The following is a 19,770-nucleotide window of genomic DNA, read 5'->3' on the forward strand; positions in this document are numbered from 1 at the left end:
CTAACTCTAGCTCTATCTCTATAAGATGGAAACATGGTCTTCACCATGGCAGTGGAAACCTCAGTGTCAACTTGTCTATACTTCATAATGCCAATGACATTGTGAGATAGAGAAGAATAAAATGTCTCAATGCTAATATCATCAAAAGGGTTGTATGATTCAATGGTCTGAATCATACAGAACAACTCCTCTTGCATTGCTATGATCTTCTCCCTATTAGGGAGGGTGGTAGAAGAGGAAAGTGAGGTGTCCAAAACCTCTATAGCATGAGATAATCTTGCAAGCGTGTCTCTGAATAATTGCTCTCTATCATCAGTGGAGGATGTCAATCTGCGTGCTTTGCTAGAATCAGCACTCTAACCCCCTCTATGGACACTAGCATCCCCTAAGGATGTAGGACCACGATCCCCAAAACTAGATGCCATAATGTATATATGTATATAATGTATGACGATATGAGTGTGAAGCTACAAGATTGATAAATATCTAGAGATCTGTAGGCACATGCATACTTATATACACATATAAACATAAAGTGTATAATTTAAAATAATTAAAAGTTAAATTTAATTTGGAACACGTGTACATATAAATACACAACATTAAATGTATGGTGTTATTCAATTGAATGTAATGTATGTATTTTAAAACAAATTATCTTAGAGACCATATCTAATGTATTTTAACATGCTCAGGTGCAAATGTGAGAAATAAATATTCACGTACATGTATATGTATATGTGATAAAAAAAATAAAATTTCTTAATTAAATTATAACTAAGTGTACACATGTATATGCGATAAAAAAATAAAATTCTTAACTAAATTAGATTTTGATTTAACTACAGGGTTAAACGATTTTTCTAAATTTCATATAAATGTAAAAGTGTTTCTAAGTTTCATATAAACGTACATTTTACCTAATGTTTTTCTACATTTTTACCTAATGTTTTTCTGCGTCTTTTCAGAAATGTTTTTTTTACATTTTTACCTAATGTTTTTCTACATTTTTTAACTAATTTTTTTTACATTTTTGCCTAATTTTTTTCTACATTTTTAACTAATGTTTTTCTACATTTTTAACTAATGTTTTTCTACATTTTTACCTAATGTTTCTCTACATTTTCTAACTAATTTTTTTTTTACATTTTTACCTAATGTTTTTCTAAAAAATAATTTAAATATATTAAAAACTTAACAAATCTAAATATTTTCTCATAAAGTATGTAAAAAATAATTAATTTAAGTACCATTAACATTTACTAATAAAAAAAAAAACCTTTAAAAAAATTTGAAATGGGAAAAAAACCCACTAACTTGTCACGACCGAAACACCTAGACCTCTTTCTGAGAAGCTAGGAATCGTGACAGTCAAAATGATAGCCCCAAAGGGTTTTTTGGCACTTTTATAAAAAGTCAAAGTTTCGGTCAGAACCCTTTTGCATGGAATGCTTTTGGCCAAAATGATACATGCCACGTTGGTGCGAGAAACTATCATGTATGTACGGTCAAAACTATTCCGACTGAAATGCCTATTGATATCACCAAAGGTGACATAGGTTTGTGCTTCCACCCAACCATAAAACCATACATCATGAGATCACTCAACTAACCTCAATCTAGGAGTATGGATTCTACACAAGTCCCAACGATGCAACAAGACCAAACATCATGAACTCACTCAACCAGCCTCAATCTGGGAGTATGGATTCTACATGAATCCTAATGTCCATGAAATAATAACCAAGGTCCAAAAGAAACCATAACAATAGGTATAAAACCACTCAACTAAACACAAAGTCAGGAGTATGAATGTGACACACATCCCAATGCAAATATAAAAGTGAAACAATGGTCTCACTAACATCTTATGGATAATCCAAGTCCACAACCAACATCATTCCAATAAAACCCAAGAAAACTAGGTGGCACACAAATCAAGGTGAAAAATCTCAGAACTCAAAAACTTCAAAATTAAAACCCATTTGGCCTTTGGGTACAAAAACCCCAAAAATCCAAAAAGAATTGAGTTTAGACACTGTATGCAAAAATGGCCAGCATAACGGTGGAAACCCCCAAACCCTTAACCTAAAAAATAGGGAAATGCTCATACCCAGCCAACTAGGTAGAGCTAGCATACAGAAACGGAGGGGAACACTAGTTCTCAGCCTCCTAACAAATGGCTACTGAAAATAGAAGTAGAAATGAAGCTGAAACAATAAAATGGGAGAGCCCTACCTCACAGCCAAAAGAGCAAATTGGAAATACGAACCATAAAATAAAAAGCGAGTGGAAGTAGTTGAAAATTGCGGCAATCCAATGTCTCCTCGAGTTGGATCCAATGAGCCCAACCTCGTAGTGATCCCATGTCAGTAGCTTTAACAATGAACAAAACAATAAATCCTCATGAAGAGGATTTAGGGTTTTACTCTTCAATTTTCTAATTCAAAAATGAGAAGTGAGGAATTAAATTTCTTTTTGGATATGTATTTACTTTGCAAGTGAATAATTGATTAGGTTAAATAACTAGCCAACCTAGTTAAACCCCGAATCAACCCAAATGGAAACAAGAAATTCTTAGAAATAGGAATTCATCTATGGCAAAGCTACTAGAAAGTTAAAATAAATAAATTAAAAGCTCGAACACCCAAAAATACAAAAATCTCCTTAACAACTTTTGTGATAATGTGAACCTCTAAATGCATAGACATGCTCATTGGTCAAATCACATAATGTAAATGAGTTCGGGTTTAATAATCACTGAAAGGATTAATTAAACAATTAAAATAAGGATACATCGACCATCCAGGGATGACATTGGTAAAATAGAATGGTTGAACCACTAACTCCATGTGCCACTGCTAGGGATATGAATCTTGCACACTAAACAACACGATCAAGTGCAATTGCATATAATAACATAGTTGAAGTAATAAATGCATTAAATCACCTAATTTAACCATTTATTTAATTATATCAAAATAATTTATTTACATCACTCATGTTTGCATAAAGTAGAACAACGAAGGAATGAAGTAAATAACCATAGCATTAAATCCATCACATAACATAATCAAAGATACGTCCAAATACCGGATAACCAGATATCATCATAAAACACACTGTCATCTCAAAATGGCATCATCATGCAATATGATCAACTAAACAACATAGTAGTCTAACATCTATGATACTGAAATCAAGGTATAACATCTGACCCTTGGGTCATCTCAAATGTAAAACATAACAAATATCTCTTAGATCAAAACTTAACAAGTAAATATCCGCAACACATAACCAATGAATCCAACATGGAAAATCCATTTCTAATTATTTAAGCATTTTATAATGATTGTTTAAACAACAAAAAAGGGCACCTTAAATACATAAGCAAACACAATCATATTAATGACTAACCACTGCTACAGGAACCTAGTCCAATGTAGCATGGTAATAGTACACAGTGCAATCTCTGCACACATCATAGGGTAATCACGAAACAATATCATGATACCACATTGATCCTAGTATCCAATGGAACAAACCTTAGTGAACCATAAATCACATCATAATCTCAAAAATCAGCCAAAGCACAACCAAAGAAACTGATACAATAACATAAATCCAATCACCTCAACGGTGTAGACCACTCATGGTCATGATCATGATCCAACATAACGAAAGATCAACAAGGTTGCATCCATTAGGATGACTTACAAAAGTCAAATGGGAGAGGCACTACAGTTCCATCAAAATCTTAGTACTTGCCAAGGTATTTTTTAATCGTTTATTGCCCCAAAAAAACTATACCAATTCTCTCTAATTGGCATCATCCCTTTTGATTAATTTTGGTGTCTTTTTAAGAGGTGGAAAATGACCATTGATCAAGAAAGAGTCCATTAAGAAATTTTGTGAGCCCCATTTCTTTTGTGTACCCTCTCATCATCCCACATGAAAACTTTTATTTCCGTACCCTTCCTACCAAATTGACCCACATTGTAGGGAGATTTTTTTGGCTGTGTAGGTACGTCATAGTTGATAACAAGAAAAAGTTGTTGCACATCAATACCTTGGGCCAAAAGGTCAATTGTTATCAACACTATAGAAGAACCAAGTCTAAATTCTATCATAAACATGTCTCTAGTATTTTGATCCATATTAGTACGTGTTGTAGACATTGTGTGATCACAAACTCTTATTTGGTCTATGATCCAATCAATCTTTCTATTGGTATTGATGAAAATCACACTTTGTGTTAAGGGTAGTATTTTGTACAAATCAAAGAGAGTGTCAAGCTTATACTCCTCTTTTTCCTCATTAAGATAGAATTGTTTAAAACCCTCTAGAGTAATCTTGTCTCTCTTTATAAGAACCTAGATTGGATTATTCATGAATGAACCTATGATCTCTAGGGCTTCATAGTGTATTATAATTGAGAAAACACAAACTTGGAGGTTTTCAGGAGCAACTGAAAAATATCATATATCTAACAAAATAGAATTAATGAATGAAAAAGGAAAGAAGGAATGTATTAGGAAATAGAACTCAATAAGACTAAATCCAAAAAATATTTTTTTTTTTAGAAATTTAACTCAAATATTACCCGATCCTTGAACACATGTGACTACACTTTATTGGCTTCATCAAGAAATAAAAATTTAATATAATTAGAGTGCAAGGCATGGTGATGCAATGTGTCATAAACCATTTCTTGATTATATTTTGGTGGATATTCATACCCTTCTCCAAAGCTCTCCATTTTGGTACAAACAAAGAGGATGCTAACAATGGTCATGGAATCAAGATTTATACTAGCCAATTTCATTTTCTTGAAAAATATTAAAGCCTTTTTGACAAATCCATATTGTACATATCCTATAATCATGGCACTCCATGAGACCACATTTCTTTTAGGCATTTTCATGAACACTCATCAAAGAATGCCCATCAACAATGTGTTCTAATATTGTTATTCTACTATCTATTATTGTTGTTGTAATCACCTCCTCCAAATTATAGTAACTAGAAAAATTTAGTTTACATAGATCATTTTATTTGATTCTTAGCCTCATGGATTATTATTTCAAGAATCTTTAAGTCTCTTCAATGTCTTATTTTCTCTTTTTCATATGATTGCTACATGTTACCATCTATTGTCCAAGTATTTTGTCTTGATCTATTTGTCTATAAAGTTGCTCCATACTTACTACAATTTTCCATTATCTATCACTATGCCTTATATTTACTATCATGAATGTAAAAGAAAATAATTTCAAATGTTTGAAAACTTATTTTTTGCAATATCTCATAATCATTTATTTACCAAGAATTTCTATTGTGGTTATTAACAAAATGTACAAAAGGGGTTAAACTAATATAGTTGCTTCAATTATTTACTCTCCTTAGGGTCCACCAAGTGCCTCTAATAAGCTTGAGCCTTTACATATAGGCTTGAAAAATCATGAGGTTTGTGACCAAAATCTAAAGGCAGTGCATGCAGATTATTTTGGGGCTTGAGCCACTACTACAAATACAACCTCATGGTTTGTAATGTTCCCACAATCATTTCTCTTGATGCAATGTAGACCTTAATAGTTAGGATTGTCCTATTGTTGCCCAAAAGATCCAAACTTACGTACCTTCTATTTATAACCCTCACAATTTACTGGTAGGATCATGCATAGAATTTGAATACACCATTTTGGGTTGACACTAGTTAAAGACTCCCTCTATGATCCTTTTGCAACATATATGATTGGTAAATTAGGACTGTGACTATGGTTCTAATCTTGGACAGTCAATACCATTGGCCAAAGGATACACCAATAGTAGCATGACTCCCAAACTCTATGTTCCTTGGTGTGAAAGACTTCATTTAAGGATTTCCATTCCATCATTAGGTATTTTACACTTTTTTGTTGACATAGCCTTTTAAAAAATTCCTTTTGGTTGTAGAGTCTTGTCTCTTAGAATGTCACCCAATTCAAGTGTATTGTACTCATTTGAACAAGATCTTATAGATTTCACAACATTCTAAAATGCAAGTGTCATGCTTTTTGTAGTTACTTCCTACTTATCTATTTCTAAGTTTGATACATGTTTGATAAAGACTTTATCAAGACTTTGTACTATATGGTCTAACTATTGATGAAATATTAGCTCATGTCCTCTATAGGAATATTTGGCTTCTATCATTTCTTCCTCTAATTTTTATTTATGTTTTACAAGAACAATCCCTAAATTAGTTATATTTTCCAGACAATTTTCTTTTTAGAAGCTCTAGATAAGACAATAGACTTAGAAGTTGTAGCCTTTTCTGCCTCCAAATGAGAAACATGCTTAACTAGTGTATCTACAAGGAAACAACCACTGTTCTTGTCATTTACTTCAACCTTTTGTTCTTGTAGAAAAGTACCCAATCCATGAGTAGACACTACTTTTTCTAGAGATATAAGTTCTTTAGCGCTGAGGAGTTTCATACATTCCATTAGCTTCAGCAAATCTTCAGATGCTTCAATATTTGATGGAATCTCTTTAAATGTTTTTCTTTCTAATGGTAACTTACTAGCTTCATGTTTAGTATTTGGGGAACTGCAGTTATCTTTCTCTTCATTCAGTTTAAAACTAGGATGAGTGTTAGTTTTGAAACATCCTTCATGCAAGAGAGCCTTTTGATCCAAACCCTTGACAATCTCTAATTCATCAATGCTAGCACCACCTAGTGCATCTCTGTTGTAGATACTAGACTTGTATTTATTAGCCCTTATTGTATCCAATATGATAGAATTAGAACATTGAGATAGTCTCCTAAAAGCAACCTTAATAGTTGTTGAGACTTCTTTGTCCACCTCAAATGTAGTTTCAAAAGATGCAATTATGGTATACTTACGTCTTCTTCATTATGAGGACTCCCTTCTTTACCTGAATGGTTTGAAGTGCTTGGGTTATTATTTATAATCACAACAAGTGCTATTTCCTTAGCAAGAGCTTCTAATTCCTTTGTCTCTTCTTTCTTCAACTCATTTGCAACTAATCCACAAGGAATTGTGCATAGAAAAGAAAAGAAAGTTGAGCATGGAATCAATCCTCAGGTGTATAAAGTGCTACAATAGTGATAGTTTACAACATAGATATCTAAAAAAAATTATTACAACCCTATTACCACTAGGATATGACACCAGGGTGCTTCTACAAAATCAAATTTGTGATTTTTCATAGCTTCTCTCACTACAAATTTTACTGCAAGTTTTTCCCTTTCAATTTTGGGCAATATGATGTTTGAACTCACCAAATTTTCATCTTGGGATACCATTGTTCCTTCTGCTTCCTACAAGTAAAACAATAGAAAGAATACAAAAATATTTGAAAGACTTACCTTCATTTGTAGCTACTTAAATGGATAAGAAACTAAGGCTTACCTACAACATTTTGATCTTCTGCTCAAGAAAAGATTTTGTCTTCTTATGTGGAAACTAGTTCAATGGAGACTTTTTCTAGTAAGGAGTCTTGGTAATTCTTGAACCTATTGAGGACCTAGGCTTTGTAGATTCAAATATGTTTTCACTATCTTATTGGTCTTTCCAACACTATATTTATTGATAATAGGCTTCCATACACCAAGAGATCTAGGTGTATTATGTGCAACATCATAGGTATTGCATACATAGACCACCAACACTATGCTCATTGTTGGAAATAAGATGCAGAATTAGGAATTCTTTTTCTTGCACACAATCTAAATGGATTTAATTTTTCCAACATTCCCTTAGAAATTTCATTTTCCATAGATTGAATTTCATGTGAATGTTGCTCTGATTTTTCTAAATTTTTACATGTCCCTAGAGGGTTTTCATTGCAGTTTTCCCTACTTGATATTCTAGACTTTATATGAAGATGCTCGCCAAGGGTTACTTTCTTTAATTCCTCTTCTTTGACATAATTTTTTTTCAAATGGAGGGTTATCTAGGAACAACTAATGCAAGAGCATCCTAGGTTAATGTGTTATCCCACTCGTTTGTGTTCATTCTACCAGTTGTTACCAAGTTGCAGTCATTGTCAATTTGCAACAATTGCTAAGTGCCAGTATTTTTGTAGTGTCTAATTCTAATCAAAACTTTCAATGATAAGATCTTATCTTGGGATGTGTGAAGACCATTTTAAGGTGGGCCTTTCTATTATTTATTGTTTGAGAATCTTCTATAAGCCATTTTGGTAAGTATAAATAGGGTGTTTAGGCTTAGAGTTAGAGAGGATTTTTGTAGGAGAAGTTGGAGCAAAACTTAGAGGGTTTTAAAAATTTGTTACATATGTGCTTGCAAGTGTGAATTTGAAGTTGGATTGTGGATCTTGAATGTATATTATATCTTGCCTTAACCTAGAAGGCCTTATGACTAGACATGTATACTAATAATTTGAAGAATCAATAAAAGTATTTTAATCTATTCTCTTTGTGTGTTTTCTTCTGTTGTGTTAACTTTTCAAGGTGGTTTGGATTGTTGGGTGTGCCTTTGGCCCTAGTTATTCTTTCCCACTTGCACCAAGTGGTATCATAGCTTTAGGTTCATCCTTTTGGAGATTGGATCATGTAGAACTCTAATTCAAATTTGGTTGTAGGGTTGTAGATTTACAGATTTGATCTAAAACTTGCAGAGGGTTACGATCTTGTAGGAATCTAATTTGTAAAGATGGTTCAAGGTAGAAGAAACATTGACAATGTTGTATTGGATACATTGAGACAAATTGCAACTAGATTAGATGTTGTGGAGATATCCCAGAGAAGAGGAGTACATCTTGATGATGTGAGTGATGATGAAGCAATAGTACCAAACCCTAATCCAAAACTAGAAGAAGATCAAGATGAGGAAATATTGTTGAGAGTATTTTCTAGGGAACATTTGAAGCCTAATTTAGAAATTTTTCCTTATGATGGAAAACTAGACACCAATTTTGTGTTGGATTGGATCTCTGATATGGAGATGTTCTTTGAGTATGAAAACAATCCTGATAATAGGAAGCTGAAACTTATAGTTACTAGGCTAAAAGGTCATGCTTCACTGTGATGAGAGCATTTGCAAACTGATAGACAAAGGAGAGGAAAGGAAAAGATCAATAATTGGCTAAAGATGGTGAACAAGGTAAAGAAAAAATTCCTTTATACTAATTACCCATTTAGCTTGTTAAGAAAAATGCAAAATTTGAGACAAAGAGACATGAGTGTGAAAGAATATACTAAAAAATTCTATAGATTAGACATTAGATCTGGACATGTGGATGATGATGTTGAGAAAATTGCAAGATATATAAATGGATTGATATTTGGAATCTAGGCTGAAATAAGTTTTGGAAAATTGGAAAGTGTGGAAGAAGCATATCAATATGCCTTGAAAGTTGAAGAGATCTTGAAAAAGAATCATGAACAAAGACAAAGAGGTAGAGGTGGCAGATTCCAGAGAGGCAGAGGTAGATCTAATGGTGAAAGTGGCAGATCTGACAATTTTGTGCAGGATAAAGGAAAATTTGAATGGAAGAATGATGAAAAAGACAAGACTAAGTGGTAAGGTGGTAGCTCATATCAAAGAGGTACTAGTTCTTATTGAGGAAGTGGTAATTCTTATCCTAGAGGTGATTTTCATGGTAATTGTTTCAAATATGGTAAAGAAGAGCATAGATCTTTTGAATGTAGATCCTCTAAAAGTGAGCAAGGTAATAGAATGTTGTGATTTAAGGAGACATTGCGGGTTCACTGAGTGGACCTAAGGCTAGAAAAAATCTAATGGTGAGAATAACCTTATGTAATAAGGGAAGTGATAAGAACCTATCATTAGGAGAAGTCTTTTCAAGACCAAATGTAAGATGGTTGGAAAATGTTGCAAGGTGATCATTGATAGTGAAAGTTCAACAAATTTGTCATCAAAAGAGTTGGTTATAAAGTTGCAGTTGTAGAGGTTGAAGCATGCTAAACAGTATCATGTTTCATGGATCAAATATGAGCATAAGATATTGGTAGGTGAACAATGTGTTGTGAAGTTCAAGATTGGACATTATTTTGATAAAATTTTGTGTGATATTATGCCTATGGATTGTTGTCATATTTTGTTGGGTAGACCTTGGAAATATGATAGATATGTTGTACATGATGTAAGATTGAATCAATATACCCTTTGGGTGAATGAAAGAAATCAAATATTGTTGCCTTTGATTGAAAGTTCAAATGAGGTTAATTGTACTGCAATTCATGTTTGCATGGTTAATGGAAAGCAATTTGAAAAAGAAGTGAAAATGAATCAAATCTATTTTGCCATAATTCCTAGAGGACCGATTTTGGGTAGTAATCACCGTGTGATAGCAGAATTTGGTAATGACTGAGTAACTAATAGTGGTAGTCGAGTACCAGAAGAAACTAAAAGTTTGTTGAATGAGTATAAAAATATTGTTGTAGAGGATATACCTAATGGTTTATCACCAGTAAGAAGTATAAGTCATTGTATGGATCTGATTCCTAGAGCTTGTTTACCAAACAAAGAACCATATAGATTGACACCTACAAATAAGGAAGAACTTAATAGAAAAGTGCATGAATTGTTGCAAAAAGGTTTGATCAAAGAAAGTTTGAGTCAATGTGTTGTACCTTCTATATTAGCACCTAAGAAGAATGGAGAAGGGAGAATGTGTATTGATTCTAGAGCTATTGACAAGATCACTATATAACATAGGTTTCCTATGCCGAGGATGGATGACATAATGGATTTTTTGAGTGGAACAAAGTATTTTACCAAGATTGATTTGAAGAGAGGCTATCATCATATTAGAATCAGAGAAGGTGATGAATGGAAGACTTCTTTTAAGACAAAAGCTTGTTAGGATAAACCACAGACAGAAATAAAAACTACATGCAAATATAACCAATAACAGAAAATAATGGAACACACAGAAATGAACACAAGGCACCAAGATTTAATGTGGTTCACCCAATCCCTGGGCTACGTCCACCAAATAGAAAGTCTGATCTTATTACAATCCAGTGATTACAACCTAATTACAATCCATAATCCCTTACAACTCAATACCGCTGCAAGAACCAATTTTGCATCACAACATAATAAAAAATACCCAACCCTAAGCCCTTTTATACAAGTATTAAACCACTTTAGGGTTATAACATGTCAGCCATATGTCGACCATAATATGTTGGCTACCATGTTGGCCATGGCCCAAAAAAAATTTTGAACCCCACTGTTTATGAAGTATGTACAGTACTTTCCTAATCAGTCACCAGAATCTAACAAAGTTGGTTTGTATGAATGGTTGGTTATGCCTTTTGGTTTGACTAATGCACCTAGTAATTTCATGAGGTTGATGAATGAAATTCTGAAAAGATTCTTAGGTAAGTTTGTGATTGTTTATTTGGATGATATTCTAATATTTAGTAAGACTAAGGAAGAACATCTTGAGCATGTTAGACAAGTATTTCAAAGATTGAAAGAGGAAAAGTTGATGATTGATCTAAAAAATTGTTCTTTTATGCAAGAGGAGATTGTGTATTTGGACTTTTTGATTTTAGCTGATTGTTTGAGAATGGATCCTAAGAAGGTTAAAGCAATTTTGGAATGGCCTACACTTGAGAATGTGGGTGAGGCAAGATCATTTCATGGTTTGGCTAGATTTTATAGGAAGTTTATAAAGAATTTCATTGTTGTCTATAATGCTAAGACTAAGACAATGAGAGGAGATAAAAAAGAATTCAAATGGACACATGGAGCTGATGAAAGTTTTGAGACTTTGAAACAAAAGGTTGTTGAGTTACCTGTATTGGCTTTGCCTAATTTCAATAAGGTATTTCAAGTTGAATGTGATGCAAGTGGTAGTGCAATAGAAATTGTATTGAGTCAATAAGGTAAACCTATTGCTTTCTTTAGTGAGAAGTTGAATGATGCTAAGCAAAAGTATTCTATGTATGATCAAGAGTTTTATGTTATTTTTCAAGCTTTGAAGAAGTGGAGACGTTATCTAATTACCAATGAGTTTGTGTTGTATACTAATCATAAAGCCTTATAGTACTTGGGAAGTCAACATAAATTGAATCAGACACATATGAAGTGGGTTGAGTATTTGTAGAGTTTTACATTTGTAATTAAGTATAAAAGTAGAGTTACTAATAGAGTTGTTGATGCATTAAGCATAAGATGTTTGTTGATTGAGATGAAGGTTGAAATTCTTGGTTTTGATGAAATAAAAGAGTTGAATGATATTGATCCTAATTTTTCTAAGGTGTGGAGAGAGTGCAGAGCACCCAATCTATTAGATCACATCAGTAAGTATGATAAATATTTCATTCAAGAAGGTATGTTGTTCAAAGGTATTCAATTGTGTATTCTTAGAAGTTCTATGAGGTTTAATTTGATTAAGGAAAAACATAGTGGGCAATTGGCTGAACATTTTGGAATTGATAAGAGCTTGAGTTTGCTAAAAGAGAAGTATTATTGGCCACATATGTATAAGGATGTTCAAAATTTTTTGAAGAGTTGTGGAATTTGTCAAGTTGCAAAAGGAGTAAGTCAAAATATTGGATTGTATAGACCTATTTTTATTCCTGAGAAACCCTTGGGTGACATCAGTATGGATTTTGTTCTTGGATTACCTAAACAACAAATGGGTATGATTCTATATTTGTTGTTGTGGATATATTTTCTAAAATGGCTCATTTTATACCATGTAAGAAGACATTAGATGTTGAGCATGTTGCTAAACTTTTCTTCAAAGAGATTGTTAGATTGCATGGATTACCAAGAAGTATTATTTCTAGCAGAGATAGTAAGTTTGTTGGTTATTTTTGGAGAACTTTGTGGAGGAAGATGGGTACTGAGTTAAAATTTAGTTTTACATTCCATCCACAAACTGATGGACAAATAGAGGTTGTGAATAGAAGCTTAGGTAATTTGCTGAGATGCGTAGTTGGAGATGAAACACATCATTGTGAGATGGTATTAGCACAAGCTAAGTTTGTATATAATAATTTTGTGAATAGGAGTATAGGGAAAACACCTTTTGAGATTGTTATTGGAATGCAGCCTAGAGGAGTATTAGATTTAAGCGATGTTCTTGGTGAAGAGAAGAGAAGTGTTGTAGGAGAAGAATTTTTTGATTTTATGGAGTCTTTGCATAAGGAAATGAAACTAAAGTTGGAACAAAGTAATCAAAAGTATAAGGAGAATGCTGATAATTCTAGAAGACATCATATTTTTGAAGTTGGTGATGAGGTGATGGTTCATTTGAAGAAAGGAAGATATCCTATTGGAACATACAATAAGCTAAAAATGAAGAAGTTTGGAGCTTGTAAGACCTTGAAGAATTTTGACAGTGGAAATGCTTATGAAGTTGAGTTACCTAATGACATGGATATATCTCCTATATTCAATATTGTTGATTTGTATAAGTATCATGAGTCAGATGATGAATTATTTTTACCTGATGATTATCTAAAGAAGTAGATTGAAGAGGTTGAACATATTTTAGATCAAAGAGTTGGTAAAAGCACAAGAGAAAAGGACTACTATGAATATTTCATAAAGTGAAAAAATAGATCAGTTGAAGATGCTACACGAATTTTTCAATTTGAGTTGGATTTAGCTCAGATTGTGACATCTCAATGGTTTAGGAGAATCATTTTTTTCTACCCAAGTTATTTTTTACAAGAGCATCCTAGGTTGACATGTTATCCTACTCATTTGTGTTCATTCTACCAGTTGTTGTCGAGTCACAGTCATTGTTGAGTTGCAACAATCATCGAATGTTGGCTTTGTAGTATTAAACAAGTTTTAGTTATCACAAGTTGTATTAACATTAAGATTAGCATGTTACCCCATTTCACTCTATAGTGTGTACCAAGTGTTCCTTCATGTGCCGATTGAACATGTTGATGCCAAATGTCATCATTTTGGTTCCTTCTTTTGCCAAGTTTTCAATGTTTTGGGGGATGAATTGCATGTTTATTTTTTATCACAACTTTTAATGATATGATTTTATCTTGGGATGTGTGTAGACCATTTTAAGGTTGACCTTTCTATTATGTATTGTTCTAGAATCTTCTGTAAGTTGTTTTGGCAAGTATAAATAGGATGTTTAGGCTTAGAGTTAGAGAATATTTTTTGTAGGAGAAGTTGGAGCAGAACTTAGAGGGTTTTCGAAATTTTTTGTATATGTGTTTGGAAGTGAAAATTTGAAGTTGGATCGTGGATCTTGAATGTATATTATATCTAGCCGTAACCCAGAAGGCCTTATAGCTAGGCATGTATGCTGATAATTTGAAGAATCAATAATAGTATTTTGTTCTTGCCCTATGGTGTTGTTCTCTTTGTGTGTGTGCTTCCATTGTGTTAACTTTGCAAGGTGGTTTGGATTTCTAGGTGTGCCTTTGGCCCTAGTTCTTCTTTCCCTCCTTGCGTCAACAACTGACATTTCTCATTTGTATTTCATTTGACATTTAGGATAGAATTTCTACTAGTATTAGTGAATGTGTCAGTTTACATGATTGTTGATGCATTCTAAATGGCATTAACTTCACTGATAGAGTTCAAGTACTTCTTTGATTCTATTGATGCAATCTCACTCTCCTATAAAATGAATAAATAAAATGAAACAAATAGTATTAGTAAACCTAGGAAGAGAAAGTTAACAAGACTTTACTAGATTATGTCCTAGTTAATAAACAATGATGCTTCACATCCTCTTAGACAACTTATTATAGAAACTTAAATAATAGGTACACTAAATCATCGCTCAAGAGCTTTTGTTGTCCTCTATTAGATAAAAATCTTATCTTCCAAAATAAAAGCAACATAAATTAGATTGCTAGATAATATTAGTGTCCAAGGCCCAGACTACAAATATAATTAGGCCTCTTTACAACTTATCATATTTAAACAATAGTTCAAATACATTGAAACATTGATCACTTAAAGAAAGAATGCACAAAGAATAAAATTATGATTTAGAGAAATTTAAATATGCTTATATCCCTACCTTCATATAATGAGAAAGAAAATGCATGGCTCGTACAATATCAAACAAAAAGTGGGCAACACCTAGGGCGGGTCCTAGTGCCAAAGATTGTGGTTTCTAAACCAAACTTTTTTGTTATGTCCTACCCTTGTAATATATAAAAGTGTTACAAAGAATATTAAAAGAGACATTAGTTTCTACAGAAATCATTTTTCTTCTACACAATTTGGTTGTTAGTCCAATGTGGTAGACCTTTCTTATACACAATTACATGTCCAAAAAGCATCTTGGAAATTTTAATGGGCTCAAGCATCTCTGAAAATAGAATCTCAAAAAGAAATGAGAATACCTTATCATATGTGCATCATTATTTTCCATAACTTAATTTTAAAAACTAAAAGAAACATTAATCATATCAATGCATTCAAGTATCAAAATAACCTATATAAAAGTGATACATGTTTCATCCCACTTATACTAATTGAAGTCGCCATGTTAATATTATAATTGTAGCTTGAATTAGGGCATTCTATAGTATTGAGAATTTATGCATTTGGAGAGGATTATTGTGTTGAAAGTTTAAGTTGTTTAAATATTTCTCAAGTAGCATTCAATTGGTATACCACTTCAATAAAGGAACAAGTTGAGACGTATCGACCAACTCCCCTAGAGCTTGAAACACCATGACAATTATTATCATTGCAAGTATTATTTTGTCCATACAATCTCTTATAAGATTTTTTTAGTTCATCTCATTTGAAACCATCATGACAGTTATTATTCAAGCTCCTATCTATTGTGCATGGGAATGTAAAAACATTTGCATAATGAAAAGAAGATGAATAATTAACAAAGGCCAAACTTGTTAACAATCTATTGTGAAGTTCCCCATTATGATAATGGATGATTTTAGTTAAGTCTTTAACTTCTTATCCAAATAATAATGAGAAATCTCTCTTACCTCTCTTTCTACATGTTTATTTAAATCAGCATGATTTGAAGCACATTATTGGATGATAATATATCAAAATATAATGATCCTATTGTGAAATAGGTGGTATGTCATTACATTTCACTTGGGGAATAAAATAGGTAGACAATGTAGGAGATGATGAGGATTGTGAAGTTTAAGCACATGACACTTTGAATGTTAATCATTATAAGCTTATTTAATGAAGATCGTTGATGCAAATGATGGTCAAAAAAAGTTTGGCTTATTTGTATTACATGTGGAATACATACTTGATTATACCTTACAAAAAAGGTGTTTGGTCACCAGAAGAGGACAAGATCTTGTTTGAGGTAAACTTCAAATAAAAAATTGGATATTATTTTAGATTAGTGAGGTGCAGACTGTTTACTCATACTAGTGTGGAAGGATGAACACTCTTAATACCATCAAATTCTTATGAGTTCAACCCTTTTGGATCAACCATTGAGCCTATAAATTTAATATTCAAGAAAATTCTTTATATTAGTGAGTATGATTTGTGTGTGGGTCTAGGAGTTCAGTCCTCATAGTATTATTAATCTTTTGCCAATGTAGGCACATAAATTTTTTGGCAATAAATGGATAGAGATCACAAAAGTTGTTCAAGGTAGGTAGGCAGTAAATTTTCTCAAGACCATGATATACAAATAGGATATATTTTCTTTAGGATGGAATTACAATATCTAAACACTAATTAGTAATCTAGAAGTACTTTATTGCACTATTGATATTGTAAAATCTTAGTTATAGTTGCAAGAAATTTATTTTGTAACATCTATTATCATCATTCTATGAGATGTAATTGAAATTTTTAATTCATCTAGGTAATTCTCTGCAACCAAAAGTTGATTTTTGTGTGATCAGAGCAAGACTAAAAATGTTGTTGAACACCGATTCAATGCATTGCATAGAAAGCTAGAGAAAGGGAAATTATGCAAAGAGAATGATGATGATATTGGTATCATTATTAAAAGAGAGTTGTGCTTGAAAGAAATGTGAAAACATTGGACCAACAATATTCTATAAAAAATTAAGATACAATTTTACAAAGCTAATTCAACATCAAAGGTTCCCCATGGTGTTCTTTCTAAGCCTTACCATCTCAATATCTTTGTCTTATGTTTTAGGAACCAATTAATTATCAACTCTTTAGAGGGAATGGATATTCAAAGAAAGGAGCATGTGATAAGGACCAAAGATGCTTCAGGAACATTTCAAGGAGGTACAACAACTAAACTAGGAATTCAAGGTGGAGATCCAGATTCTATACGCCAATCTAGAGGGCCTCTATTTGTTTTATTTCCTGAGAACTTGATCAAATCAAGGGAATTGGGACTTCCTGATCATTCAAGGCCTTATCATTCTTTTTTTTTAATTAAAGGGTCAATGCAACAAGGTTTCTATATTGAATTAACATTAGTCCCCATTATTCTATTTGTATTATTTTACAATGGAAGAAAAAAGTATCAAACTTTGAGAGTTTGCAAGTTGTATGCCATCTAACTCTGATCAAACTCATGTATATTATGTTTACTTGTAGTTTCAAAGCTACAAGATAACTTCCTAGAAAAGGATGATCGAAGACTTTTGGCTTTGGCTCAACAAAAAAACATTTTAAGCTTACTAGCTTGAAGGCAAAATGTGAAAACTTCAAATTAGGAAACTGAAAAATGCTTGGAAGGTAAAGTCCAATGCATCTATAGCATGTGATTATACATAATCAGTATTTTAATAGGGGTTTCTAAGTATATTTTTTGATATATTTTCACCCTAGGTCATTTTAGTTTCACATTTAGGATACCTTGATGCATCTGTGAAGCATGCACTTGCCTATTTTCTATAAAAGATTTTAAGTTTCAACATATCATAATGCTTTGCTATTGCACTTGCAAAAATTTCATAGTTAATAAAAATGAAACCTATCATAGGAAGTAATTTAAAAGAGGTGAACATAACAAAGTTTTGCATCAAAATAAAATAACTTTATTTGACATTCAAATTTAGAAGTTGAGTAAAAACAAATCTTTATTTTTCGGCCTCTGCAAATGGTACAATAGTAAAGAAACATGTTTTTATTGTTTTAGTTTGCTTGTCTATTTGTCCTTGAAATACTCTTTTTTTTATTTTTCAAACCATAAATGGAGTCTTAATTGAAGGAAAAGATAATCTCTTGATGGCTAAAAATCAAATAAAAGACCAAAATCCAAATTTCAACCCAACAATAAGTGGTTCAACACCTTATAATGATATGACTAGTAAAGAGAAATGCCAAGATGTAACCCATTTTCCTTCAAAAAGGTAATGGTAACAAAATTGTATTTTGATTATTTTTACTTTAAATTTGATATTGGTCTCTCATAGAATAATGCTTTTAGGATACACATCCATTCCTTGCCCAAACTATGTGAACCATGTGAGAATATTACAGAGTCAAGTCCTAAATTTAGTGTTGGCTCAAATTTGGATGATGCACCCAAATGTAACATACTTCAGACTGATAGCTCTGATTTTTTCTTTGAGGATAAAAGTTTACAAAATTTCTCTACCAACACTAAAGGATAGGAACAAGTCTCATTTTTCAATGAGGATCAATCTTCTACTCAACTGTAGTTCAATACGGTAACTATAGATTGGTGATATCTTTAACATGTTCACTTTTATGCTTTGTGGTTATATGCAGATTTTTTCCTTTTCTAGGATATGATCATACGATTTATCTAGTCTATTTGTCTTGTCTTAGTGCTTTCATCTAACACAACTGAAGAAAAAAATGAGAGGCTTTTTCCCATCACCTTAGATTATTTCTCATCCACACAAGTAATTCCATACCTTCAGTCTTCTATTGATGAGATTCCTAGTCTACATTTTTTAGAGAGTGTAAGTAAAATTGTCCTGCTTTGGTTAATGGATAAAATTTTAAAATCTAAAACTAAAATTAAAGTTGTATAAACTAACTTCATCCCCTCTAGTTAATGGATATTTTGAAATCTGAAAATAAACTTAAAGTTGTATAAATTGACTAATGCAACACCCATTGATTCTTAATAAATGTAACACTTATTGATCTGCAAACTTGCATCACCTTTTGAGTTATAAAAAATAAATAGTTGAAGATAGTTGCATTGCATTATAAATTTGGATACAAGCTCAAAAGTCTAATCATGTGAATGAATGTTTGTTACATGAAGGTGATTGTGTTAAGTGGTAGGTTGTATAAACTAAATCTTGTCAATCTTCTCTTTGGTTCATTTTGGTCCTAGCCCCAAATCACTGTGACTAAACTCGGGAAAATTAACAGTTTTTCCATAAAGAAATTCACCCATGGACCATGAGCATTAGGCCATTAAAGATGACAACCTTGAAATAGATTGTTGGGTACGTATCCTAAAGAGGTTTAAGTGGGTATGAGTTTTAAATTTATCAAAAATTACCTCCAATGTTGAAATAACATTTTATACTCATGACTAGAAATATGTGAACAATCAAGAAATGTGTTTTATCAAGGTTTGGCCATATTATTATCTACCAAATCTTATTATTGAATATGTATAGCATGGAAATGGATCTTATCAAACAATGGCACTTAAGAAAACTAGGGAAGAAAATTAGAGCCTTCGAAACAATTGATAGAAAAATTAACATAAGAAAACCTTGATAAGAAGAGGATTGCATTGGTGTAGAAGAGCCAAAACAAAAACCCTTGTTCAAATTGTTTAGGATGCATCCCCTTAGTAGAAAGGAAACGTATGTCTCTTCAATAGAAAGATGAATTACATCTTTCA

General features: G+C 32.3%; 2 pseudogenes; one reads left to right on the top strand and one right to left on the bottom strand.

The window, feature by feature from the left end:
- The window catches only part of LOC149530825 (eukaryotic initiation factor 4A-6-like), a 33,583-nt pseudogene extending 28,824 nt beyond the window's left edge, over window positions 1–4,759 (bottom strand).
- A 702-nt stretch (window positions 4,760–5,461) lies between these two features.
- LOC149530826 (transcription factor MYB88-like) overlaps window positions 5,462–19,770 on the top strand; it is a 56,980-nt pseudogene continuing 42,671 nt past the window's right edge.

This window comes from Cupressus sempervirens, chromosome 11, assembly GCF_028749045.1.
Source record: "Cupressus sempervirens isolate cs-2001-9-10 chromosome 11, ASM2874904v1, whole genome shotgun sequence".
Taxonomy (NCBI): domain Eukaryota; kingdom Viridiplantae; phylum Streptophyta; class Pinopsida; order Cupressales; family Cupressaceae; genus Cupressus; species Cupressus sempervirens.